Source organism: Monodelphis domestica, chromosome 5 (genome assembly GCF_027887165.1).
Source record: "Monodelphis domestica isolate mMonDom1 chromosome 5, mMonDom1.pri, whole genome shotgun sequence".
Lineage (NCBI taxonomy): Eukaryota > Metazoa > Chordata > Mammalia > Didelphimorphia > Didelphidae > Monodelphis > Monodelphis domestica.
The window spans coordinates 244,123,438-244,136,036 of NC_077231.1; the positions used below are offsets into that span (position 1 = coordinate 244,123,438).

Consider the following 12,599-nt stretch of genomic DNA (forward strand, 5'->3'; position numbering starts at 1 on the left):
TTCTGTTGTTAATTCTATTACTTAACCAGGAAATGGACTTGTTCATTCTTTGAGACTTATCAGCCTTTGTTGGTCTCTGAGCACTGAGGGGATCTAGTTTCTCAAAATAAAAAAAAATAATAATTCCTGCCCTCAATAAGCTTATGTTCTTTAAATACTTCACTAAAAGATCTGTGATTTCACTGGCGAAGATATGCTTTCTTTTGTTAACTGAATATTACAATCCTTCTGTATTAGTAAATGGACTTCTTGTATTGCAATAGATAAACAAACACATTCTTCCTTGGAAAAAAAGACACACACTAAGGCCCTAGGGCCATCCTTAGTCTTTCCAACACTGCTGAACCTGACAAAGCTTTAATGGTGGGGTCTTCTAGAATTCAGGATCACCTGTTTAATATACTATGAAGTTTTGGTTAAAGGCTCTATTAGAGGAATTCATCAACAAATAAACTTTAAAAAATTATATCATCTTAGCTCCTTTTATTCTCACAAATTAATGAAGCCCTCTTTCTATATATGATGAATACATAAGGACATACTACATAAATATCAGTTGCCACCTGAACTGATGCTTTTTGTTTCCTGCTTCTATACATTGGTTCTTTAATTCCTTCAAGGTGGAAGACTTGAGATTTTTTGAAAATGAAGAATGAGAATCAGCAAATATTCCCAATCCATTTCCATGAATCTATAATAATTAAAAGCATGAAATGCATTGTAAAAATACTCTTTTGGCCCTAGAGAACCATCTTCTCCCTCAATCTTCTGTCATTCACATAAAAAGATAGCATGCAATTTGAATTCATTTTTGGAGTAATGATGGATTTTTAAATGATCTATCTACATTCTGTAGCCTGGTGTAACCCTTATAACTAATAATATGCATTTGCAAGTTTGTATGGTCAAGGTTAGAGGTGCTGTCTCTCTACACACAAGAAAGAAAGAAAGAAAACTAGAATACATATAAAACTTGTGCTTTTGAACTCATTAACCTCATGCTTTAACTAACTGTACTGAAATCAGACCTCATGCAGTGCCATCAATATTAGTGAACAAAGAACTCTTACTTGAAATAAGGATTTCTGAATGAACATCAATAGTACAATACAATCCTTTAGTGTAGACATTCTCCATGGATAAATGGGGAGGGGCATCAGACCCATTGACTATTTGAGAAGCTATAATGCCCAGAAATTATGGTTGTATTTTGCAAAGAGCAGTGATTCCACTTACACTAAAAAACTGGCTGTTTCCAATTCAGAAATGTCTAGCTTCAACAGAATCTGTTGATGTAGAAACAGTCTCACACCATTAAGAAAAGGGATGCATTTCCTCCCTAGTGATCAGTAGCAGTTACCAATGTCACTCCTTCACTCTAGATTCATTACAGTAGGAAACAGACACAAATGAAGCCAAAGTAGGCCTGACCACAGTCGAATTATCTAGGTGATGCCTGACTGGTGCAGGAAACCAATTTTTTTTCCCTACTAAGATGCCTCTAACAAATTTTGTATTGATTGGTGTCGTGAACTTCCATTTAGGTGTTCTTTTTTCCCAGAGATTTCTCCCCCCCTCAGAGTGAAATAATGGCTCTCTGCTCTATTAATTTTTTCTGTACAGGGGGATTTTTCAATTACTTATGTACCTTTTTGAAAATTTACCAAAGGAAAAAAAATCCTTAAGATTTTATTTTCCATATGTGTATGATAGAATACATAATGAAGAAAAAGCATAGATTCTGGTCATAGTTCTGAGAGGCTACTTCATTTATTTTAATTTGGAGATTGAGGCAAGCGAAAGAATTGGGAGATGACAAGGAACATGAATAAATGGGAGAGGGGGGGTAGACAAACATTCATTTAGGTACATACTATGTGTCAAAGATTATGCTAAGCATTTTACAAATATTATCATGCTGATCTTGCAGCCACTCTGTCATGTATAATTATTTCTCAGCTTTCATAATGGTAAGCTTATAGATAAGATGAAAGCCAAAAACAAGAATTTTGATACATTGAACCTATGGGAAATGATGGATTATGTCACCTTGATCACCAAAATTTTATAATCTCCCACTAAAGGTTATTAAAAATGCATTTTATGCATAAAATTAATTTAGCAAAATAGTAATTTTGATAATATGTACTTTTCAAACCCAGTAATAATAAAATAACCCAAAAAGCAATAGACAAAAATAAAATTGGTAACATGCAAAACATTTTTACCAGTAATTCTCTAGAATTCTGTTACCCTTTGTACTATTTAATTTAAAAATTTTGTTTTCAGACAATATTCACTTTTTATGACACATGAAGTCTTCAGCACAATAAATACTGCATAATGAAAAAAAATTCTTAAAATTAAAACATTTTTTTACCTTAATCTTACCTTCCACTGTGTTGGATGGTGGTATGAAGGTGCCATATACTATGCTGCTATAATTCTCTCTACTTTGACTGACCTCTGAAAATCAAAGGAGAAGTTGATGGGATTTTAGTTACTGCTGTCAATACTACCTATGTTTTGAAGGCATAATTATAACAAAAAACTTTTGTTTAAAGGCAAAGGATAAAAATATTCAGTGAACTTCTGGGTAGCTCATTACAAAGTTAAAGTGAACAAAATCAGTGAAGCACCTAGTATGATACCAGTCACTGCACAAACTTGCAAGTATTGCACTTCTCTTTTTTCCCCTCTTATTGTACATAACCAGGAATGTGTGGTGTTGCCAACTGAAAATGAAGTTACAAATGAAGTCACACTACTGTATCAATGTTGAGGATTAACTATATATCCTATTACTCCATTATTATATTTATTTTGCAGATAAGGAGCTACCAGTGATTAAATAATTTGTCAAGGGTCACAGAGCTAGAAAGGAACTAAGACAAGGTTTGAATTCAGTTCTTCCTGATTTCATGTACAGTTCTCTGTCCACTGCTTTACTTAGCTGCTTCCTAAATAAGTCTATACATTCCCAAATTAGAGACTATTCATATTTGTAATTACTGTCAGGAAGAAGAGGATTTAAATACAAAGAGATTATATTTTCAAGTAACTTTGAGAAAAAATTTTAAGTTCCTTTGGGAAAAGAACCGGTGCACATTTTTAACTTTCATTTTGCTTTTAAAGAGAATAATATATAATTTCATTATTAAAATGAATTCCCCCAAAAAAAGCTTTTCCTTACAATGAAAATCAACACTTTTTTTTTCATTTTATTAATCTTGGAGAATTACTTAACCACCTAGTATAGTTAAGTAACTTTCCCAGAATCACACAACCATGTGTGTCTAATGTTTTTGGCTCCAAATATGGACTTTGTATTCATTCTGCCATTGTTTCTTGCCTTATAACCTTATTGGTGCATAATAGATATTTGTTGAATTTAGAAGGATAAATGCTATATGGCTTTTAGCTGGAATGTCCTAAAGTAAGTGCTCTGTTTGAGTATCCAGAAATTCCTTTAAAAAATTAGGAAATTTAAAAAATATATTCAGTTTAGTGTCTACGAGGTAGAGAACTCTAAGTAAGCACTAGTGATATAGAAATGAAAAATTACATGGTCCCTAACTTCAGGGAGCTTTGCAGAGTAGGAGAAAAAAGTTGAGGCATGCATGAATAACCAAAAGTTTGAAAATAATTAAATGCATAAAATAGGTCAGAGTGGTCTAAGAGATTTAATGGAAAAAAACTTTAATGGGGAATTGGAGTGGGGAAGGGTATCAGAGAAGGCTTCTTCAAGAAGATACTGTCTGAATTAGAGTTTGTATTGAAGTGGAAGGATTCTGGACAGGAGTGGTTAAAAAATAAATAAGGCAGAAGAAGACAGTAAGTGATCCAGAAATAGGAAGTATAGGTTGACTGAAATTAATAGGAAATTTGATTTAATGAAAAGGAAAGCAAAAGTCTGATTCTATAGAGCAGGAAGTAGAAAAAAAGTGAAAAGACAAAATGTTAGGTACATTGGGAATCTTTTCTTTTATCATTGATTCTGTTTCTTTCTCTTCCCTCATTCTGAAGATTTATCTGATCCTGACACCGAATCCACTCTACCAACAGTTTCTTGAAAACTGGACAAACTTAGTTCCTACAATCCTTTCTTGGAAAGCATGAGAAGACTTCCAGTCAAGATGGCAGCTTAGAAGCAGCAAAAGTTCAGACCTCTAAAAACCCTTCCTTACTGATCACAAACTGAATGCTCCTAGGGGACTAAAATTCAAACTTAACAACAGGACAGAGCCGAGGAACCCTCCTTCTGGACTCAAATCAAAAGGTATGCCCCCCAAAAGCCAGAATCCTAGATCACTTGGGTCTAAGGGGAAGGCAGAAGGAAGGTCCCAAGACCCCTCCCCTCCCCAACCCAGAGCACTGAGCCCTCAGCAGCAGTGGGAACCTCAGGGATGGCTGTTCTGAACTGCACACCTTGAAAGCAATGTGGGCCAGTCTAGGAGCTTCCAACACAGAGGGCAAGGAAGTAGCCTGAGAGAGACAGGGGGAGCCTGTATCCCCCTGGCTGGGTCCTTACATCAGAGTCTCATTGGAGTTTTTTGCCTCGGGGCACATCAAGACCAACCCAGCTGAACTTAATCCCATCAGGAGCCCTCAGAGCTCAAGAAGACCAGGACCCCTCCCCCCTAGAGTGCAGGGCCCTCTGAAAGGAAAGGAACCTCAGGGCCAGCAAAAGCACAGAGGTACCTTGCAGACAGTGCTGTGCAAGGCTCAGAGGGTGGAAGTAAGGCAGCGGAGAAGCAACTGGAGGGAACTGAGAGCACAAGCACCCAAAATGCCAGCAAGCAGGGGAGGACAGACCCTGGGCTTCCCTGGGAAGACAGTGCAGCTGAGGAGAATGGAAAATTTGCCTGGGGCTAAAGCCTCGGACCATCAGACAGATGCACTAAGAGCCAGTCCTCCTCACTCAGATTTCTGACTGGAAAGGGGAAGAAAAACCATAGAGATGGCAAATAGTACAGAAGTGCAAAAGCCTCCTAACACCAAGAAAAGCAAGAAGGGGGTGACTTTGGACACATTTTATGGAGCAAACATAAAAAATACAGAGGAGCTAGAAGAGGAAATACAAACAAATGCTCTAAAACCTTCCAAAGGAAATGAAAATTCTCCACAAACTCTTGAAGAATTTAAATCAGAAATTATCAAAAAGATGGAATCCTTATGGCAGGAAAAATGGGAAACAATGCAAAAGGAACTCGGAAATCTGAGAGACCAAAATATGCAAATGCAGAAACAGCTCGAAGCCTCAAAAAACAGGTCAGACCAAACTAAAAAGGAAAACCAGTCTTTAAAGTTCAGAATCAGCAACTGGAAGAAAATGATCTTGCAAAAGAGCAAGAATTAATAAAGCAAAGTCAAAAGACTAAAGAATTAGAAGATAAAATAAAATATCTCACTGACAAGGTGACATACCTGGAAAAAAGGAGGAAGGAGAGACAATCTGAGAATCATTGGTCTACCAGAAAAGCCAGAAATAAACAGTAATCTTGATATCATAATACATGATATCATCAAAGAAAACTCCCCAGAGATTCTAGAACAAGGGGACAAAATATGCATTGAAAGAGTTCACAGAACACCTTCTAAACTAAATCCCCAAAAGACAACTCCCAGGAATGTAATTGCCATATTCCAAAGCTTCCAAGCAAAAGAAAAAATCTTACAAGGAGCCAGAAAAAGACAATTTAGATATAAAGGAACACCAATCAGGATGACACAGGACCTAGCAATTTCCACTCTGAACGGCCATAAAGTATGGAACATGATATTCAGAAAAGTAAGAGAGCTGGGTCTTCAACCAAGAATCAGCTATCCATCAAAACTGGCTATATACTTCCAGGGGAAAGTATGGGCATTCAACAGAATACAAGATTTCCAAGTGTTTGTAAAGAAAAGACCAGAGCTCTGTGGAAAGTTTGACATCCAAACACAAAGAGTAAGAGAAACATGAAAAGGTAAATATGAAGGAAAGAGAAAAGGAGAAAAATATTACCTTTTTCTTTTATTCAAATTCTCTTCTATAAGGACTACATTTATATCAATTTAAATATATTAATATGTGGGGGAAATGTAATGTGTAACTCTCAAAAATTGTATGCATCATTAGAGTAGTAAGAAGAATCACTCATAAGGAAAGTTTGGGGCATCAAGATAATATGGAGAAAGGGAGGGATAGAAAGAAAAATGGAGGGGGGAATCATTGATGGTACTAAGATATTCTCCAAGAAATAGAAAAAAAACTAAATAGAATAATCTTTCTCACACAAAGATACACATGGGAGGGGGTGGGGGGGAAGAATTTCCTATAGGGAGGAGAGGAAGAAAGTGCTAACTGGTATTACATAAACCTTACTCTCAGTGAAATCAACTCTGAGAGCTTAGAACATCTAGATCCATTGGGATCTTGAACTTGATCTTATCTAACAGGGTAATAGAGAAGGGAAAATTAAGGAGGGGAGGTGGAGGGAGTATAAAAAGGGAGGGAAGGAGAGGGGAAGGGGAAGGGAAAAAATGGAGTGGCTGGAAAGGGAAGTACATCAAGGGAGGGGACTAGGGGGACCAATCTAAAGTAATTAACTGATTTAAAGATTATAGCTAAAGAAGAAAGATCAGAATTAGGGGAGGATATCAAAATGCCAGGGAATCCAGAAGTGATGATCATAACTTTGAATGTGAATGGGATGAACTCACCCATAAAACATAGACGAATAGAAGAATGGATTAGAATCCAAAACCCTACCATATGTTGTCTTCAAGAAACACACATGAGGCGGGTAGACACCCAAAAAGGTCAAAATTAAACGATGGAGTAAGACCTTCTGGGCCTCAACTGACAGAAAGAAGGCAAGAGTTGCAATCATGATATCTGATAAAGCCAAAGCAAAAATAGACCTGATCAAAAGGAATAGGGAAGGTAATTATATTTCATTAAAAGGGACTACAGATAATGAGGAAATATCACTAATCAACATATATGCACCAAATAGTATAGCACCCAAATTTCTAATGGAGAAAATAGGAGAACTGAAGGAGGAAATAGACAGTAAATCCATATTAGTGGGAGATTTGAAACAACCACTATCAAATTTAGATTAATCAAATCAAAAAATAAATAAGAAAGAGGTAAAAGAAGTGAATGAAATCTTAGGAAAATTAGAGTTAATAGACATCTAGAGAAAAATAATTAGGGACAATAAGGAATACACCTTCTTCTCAGCACCACATGGCACATTCACAAAGATTGACCATACACTAGGTAACAGAAACATGGCATACAAATGCAGTAAAGCAGAAATAATAAATGCAGACTTTTCAGATCATAAGGCAATAAAAATAATGATAAGTCAGGGTACATGGAGAACCAAATCAAAAATTAATTGGAAATTAAATAATATGATACTCGAAAATCAGTTAGTTAGAGAACAAATCTTAGAAATTAATAATTTCATCCAGGAAAGTGACAATGGTGAGACATACTTTCAAACCTTATGGGATGCAGCCAAAGCAGTAATCAGAGAAAAATTCATATCCCTGATTGCATATATTAACACACAAGGGAGGGCAGAGATCAATGAATTGGAAATGCAAATCAAAAAATTTGAAAGTGAACAAATTAAAAACCCCCAGAAGAAAACCAAACTAGAGATCCTAAAAATTAAGGGAGAATTTAATAAAATCGAAAGTGATAGAACTATTGAACTAATAAATAAGACTAGAAGCTGGTACTTTGAAAAAAACAAACAAAATAGACAAAATATTGGTCAATCTAATTTAAAAAAGGAAAGAAGAAAAGCAAATTAACAGCATCAAAGATGAAAAGGGGGACATCACCTCCAATGAAGAGGAAATTAAGGCAACCATTAAAAACTACTTTGCCCAATTATATGGCAATAAATATACCAATATAGGCAATATGGATGAATATTTACAAAAATATAAACTGTCTAGACTAACTGAAGAAGAAATAGAATTCTTAAATAATCCCATATAAGAAAATGAAATCCCATAGGCCATCAAAAAACTCCCTAAGAAAAAATCTCCAGGGCCTGATGGATTCACAAGTGAATTCTATCAAACATTCAAAGAACAGCTAATCCCAATACTATACAAACTATTTGACATAATAAGCAAAGAGGGAGTTCTACCAAATTCCTTTTATGACACAAATATGGTACTGATTGCAAAGACAAGCAGGTCAAAAACAGAGAAAGAAAATTATAGACCAATCTCCCTAATGAATATAGATGCAAAAATCTTAAATAGGATATTAGCAAAAAGACTCCAGCAAGTGATCAAAAGGGTCATTCACCATGATCAAGTAGGATTTATACTAGGGATGCAGGGCTGGTTCAATATTAGGAAAACCATCCACATAATTGACCATATCAACAAGCAAACCAACAAAAATCACATCATAGGAATAGCAGGGTCGTTCCTAAAAATAATAAATAGTATTTATCTAAAGCCATCCGCTAATATCATCTACAATGGGGATAAACTAGATGCATTCCAAATAAGATCAGGAGTGAAACAAGGATGCCCATTATCGCCTCTGTTATTTGATATTGTACTAGAAACACTAGCAGTAGAAATTAGAGAAGAAAAGGAAATTGAAGGCATTAAAATAGGCAAGGAGGAGACCAAGTTATCACTCTTTGCAAATGACATGATGGTCTACTTAAAGAATCCTAGAGATTCAACCAAAAAGCTAATTGAAAAAATCAACAACTTTAGCAAAGTTTCAGGATACAAAATAAACCCGCATAAGTCATCAGCATTTCTATATATTTCCAACACAGCTTAGCAGCAAGAACTAGAAAGAGAAATTCCATTCAAAATCACCTTAGACAAAATAAAATACTTAGGAATCTGTCTCCCGAGACAAACCCAGGAACTATGTGAACACAACTAAAAAACACAACTACAAAACACTCCCCACACCACTAAAACTAGACTTGAGCAATTGGAAAAACATTAACTACTCATGGGTAGGACGAGCCAATATAATAAAAATGGACATCCTACCCAAACTTATTTGTCTATTTAGTGCCATACCCATTGAACTTCCAAAATTTTTTTTTACTTATTGAGAAAAAACCATAACAAAAGTTCATTTGGAAGAACAAAGGATCAAGGATAGCCAGGGAAATAATGAAAGAAAAAAATACAAGTAGGGGGTCTTGCAGTCCCAGATCTCAAACTATATTATAAAGCAGCAGTATCAAAAATAATTTGGCACTGGCTAAGAGACAGAAAGGAGGATCAGTGGAATAGACTGGGGGCAAGCGACCTCAGCAAGACAGTATATGATAAACCCAAAGATCCCAGCTTTTGGGACAAAAACCCACTATTTGATTACATATGCTAGGAAAATTGGAAGACAGTGTAGGAGAGATTAGGTTTGGATCAACACCTCACACCCTACACCAAGATAAATTCAAAATGGGTGAATGACTTAAACATAAAGAAGGAAACTATAAGTAAATTAGGCAAACACAGAATAGTATACATGTCAGACCTTTGGGAAGGGAAAGACTTTAAAACCAAGAAAGACTTAGAAAGAGTCACCAAAATGTAAAATAAATAATTTTGACTACATCAAATTAAAAAGTTTTTATACAAACAAAACCAATGTAACTAAAATCAGAAGGGAAGCAACAAATTGGGAAACAATCTTCATAAAAACCTCTGACAAACCTTTTGTCTGCTTGATGATCCAAATTACTTTGTTTTTTCTGGTGGTCAAAAGAAAATGTTTGATGAAGTAGATTTTTTTAAAAGCATAAATACCTTTTTTTAAAAATTTTGATTAATTAAAGCAATAATAATATTTTAATCAGAGAAGTTGAGTGGTCTTGAATACATGCACAGTATTAAATGGCTGCACTGTGTAATGAACTCTGCCAGGAAAAACTGGGAAATGAAAGTAAATTATATAACAAAAATAAATCATGCCAATCAGTGTTGGAGCTTAAGCAATGTAAAAAGGGGAGACAACTTCAAAACGATTAAACAGTTAAATAGCTTTTGCACATCTTGGAAATGAGTGCTCAGTTGAATTTCACTTTGTAAGCATGTTTTTATAAGAATAGTGGGTGTGCCTATCTAAACAAAACTTTTCTGTATCTTGAAAAAGTACTCTCCACATTTTAAATGTTTTGTATTAGAGAATTAAATGAACACTTGTCAAATATATATATATATATATATATATATACATATATATGTAGTACAAATGTTACGTTTTTGTTTTTAGATGTAAGAGCATGCCAGTATGTTAGGTACCTACATAAATACTGTTATGTTATTTTTCTTCATGTAATATTTTTCATTTGTTTATGTGGTATAAATATATACTTTATGCTTAAACTCACCTTTGTTGTTTTTAACAGTTGATAATATTTAAAACTGTTTTTGTTTCTTAGGTATAGATAACATTTGAATTTTTAAGTCCAGTCATGGTGGGTTTTTCTGTTTTGTGTTTTCTTTTGTTTTGTTTTGTCGTTTTTTGTTTTTTTTTAAACCTCTGTACTCATCACATAGTGGCCGGTGCAGGCAAGGGTGCTGTCACTTATAACACACAACACAAGAAAACTGGGAAGAATGTAATTATGCCTTTTTGTGACAACCTGTAGTTTTATTTCCCCAAACTGTCCTCTTACTGCCTTGGAATTTCTCCACACTTACATTAGTGAATACCTCATTTTGGCATATTCTCAGCTCCAAATGTCTGTCATAGGTTTATTAATAAAGACGTTCCAGAATTAAAAAAAAAAAACACCTCTGACAAAGGTTTAATTACTCAAATTTATAAAGAGCTAAATCAATTGTACAAAAAATCAAGCCATTCTCCAATTGATAAATGGGCAAGGGACATGAATAGGCAGTTTTCAGATAAAGAAATCAGAACTATTAGAAAGCACATGAAAAAGTGTTCTACATCTCTTATAATCAGAAAAATGCAAATCAAAACAACTCTGAGGTATCACCTGACACCTAGCAGATTGGCTCACATGACAGCAAAGGAAAGTAATGAATGCTGTAGGGGGTGTGGCAGTCAGGACACTAATTCATTGCTAGTGGGGTTGTGAATTGACCCAACCATTCTGGAGGGCAATTTGGAACTATGCCCAAAGGGTGATAAAAGACTGTCTGCCCTTTGATCCAGCTATAGCACTGCTGGGTTTGTACCCCAAAGAGATAATAAGGAAAAAGACATGCACAAAACTATTCATAGCTGCACTCTTTGTGGTGGCCAAAAATTGGAAAACGAGGGGATGCCCTTCAATTGGGGAATGGCTGAACAAATTGTGGTATTTGTTGGTGATGGAATACTATTGTGCTAAAAGAAATAATAAAGTGCAGGAATTCCATGGAGACTGGAACAACCTCCGGGAAGTGATGCAGAGCGAAAGGAGCAAAACCAGGAAAACATTGTATAGAGAGACTGATACAATGTGGTACAATCAAACGTAATGTAATTCTCCATTAGTGTCAATGCAATGTCCCTAAACAATCTACAGGAATCTAGGAGAAAAAACACTATCTATAAGCAGAGGACAAACTGTGGGAGTAAAAACACCAAGGAAAAGTAACTGCTTGACTACAGGGGTTGAGGGGACATGTCTGAGGAGAGACTCTAAATGAACACTATAATGCAGATACTAACAATATGGAAATTAGTTTGAATCAAGAACACATGTGATACATAGTGGAATCGCGCATCGCCTATGGGAGAGGTGATGGGGTGGGGGGGGGGAAAGAAAATGATCTTTGTCTCCAATAAATAATATTTGGAAATGACCAAATAAAATAATGTTTAAAAAAAAGAAAGTATAAGAAAAAAAGTGGGTCAGATGTTTAATAGACAAGAGTAGCACTTCTCTGAAGCATATCAAAAGCAGGGAGGCTCCAATAATTTAGGACTCTTGACAATGGTGGAAGTCTTTTGTGGAGATAAAGAATTCTTTGCAAGATTTCTAATGATTAAAAACCATGAACTTATACATTTGCAAATGAAATTATTCCATGTCAGTTTGTTATATTTTTAAGTCCTTTCCCTGATGTATAAACAAAGAAATCAATTTCTTTTTTATTTCTATTCTTTTTGTATCTCATATTAATTAGAATATGCTGAAACTTACATTGATTCAATTTAATTCAAGAAATATTTATTAAACACCTACTGTATGCCCATCGCTCTCATGAAACACTAAAGTTACAAAGACAAAGATAAAATGGTTGCCATCAAGGAAGATCAATTCTACTGTTTGCATCAATTACTCAATTGCTATAAATGGTCTAGGAAATGAATATGAGCATAGCCAATAATGAAAAAAATACCTATTCAGAGAATTTCCTTCATTCAAAATATTAATCTTGCTGACCTGTGGTTTTGCTATATACTATATTTATATTCCTTTAAGAAAAAATGCTATATGTAAAATGCTTGCAATTTGCTTTAGTAAGTGTATATTTTCCTATTGTTATTTGTGAACTTTGTGTTCCTAAATGTGTATTTTATATAGCTTTTGCCTTGGATCTCCCTTGTTTCAATCCTCTAAACCTGTCAAGAATAACTCCAC

At 35.0% G+C, this 12,599-nt stretch overlaps 1 long non-coding RNA gene across 1 annotated transcript in view; it reads right to left on the reverse strand.

Annotated features, from left to right (window-relative positions):
- LOC103100145 (uncharacterized) overlaps positions 1–12,599 on the reverse strand; it is a 41,298-nt gene that overhangs the window by 24,673 nt on the left and 4,026 nt on the right. Inside the window, exon 2 of the long non-coding RNA XR_473268.3 lies at positions 2,392–2,466. This is a non-coding gene — a long non-coding RNA (uncharacterized LOC103100145). The remainder of the gene's footprint in view (positions 1–2,391; positions 2,467–12,599) is intronic.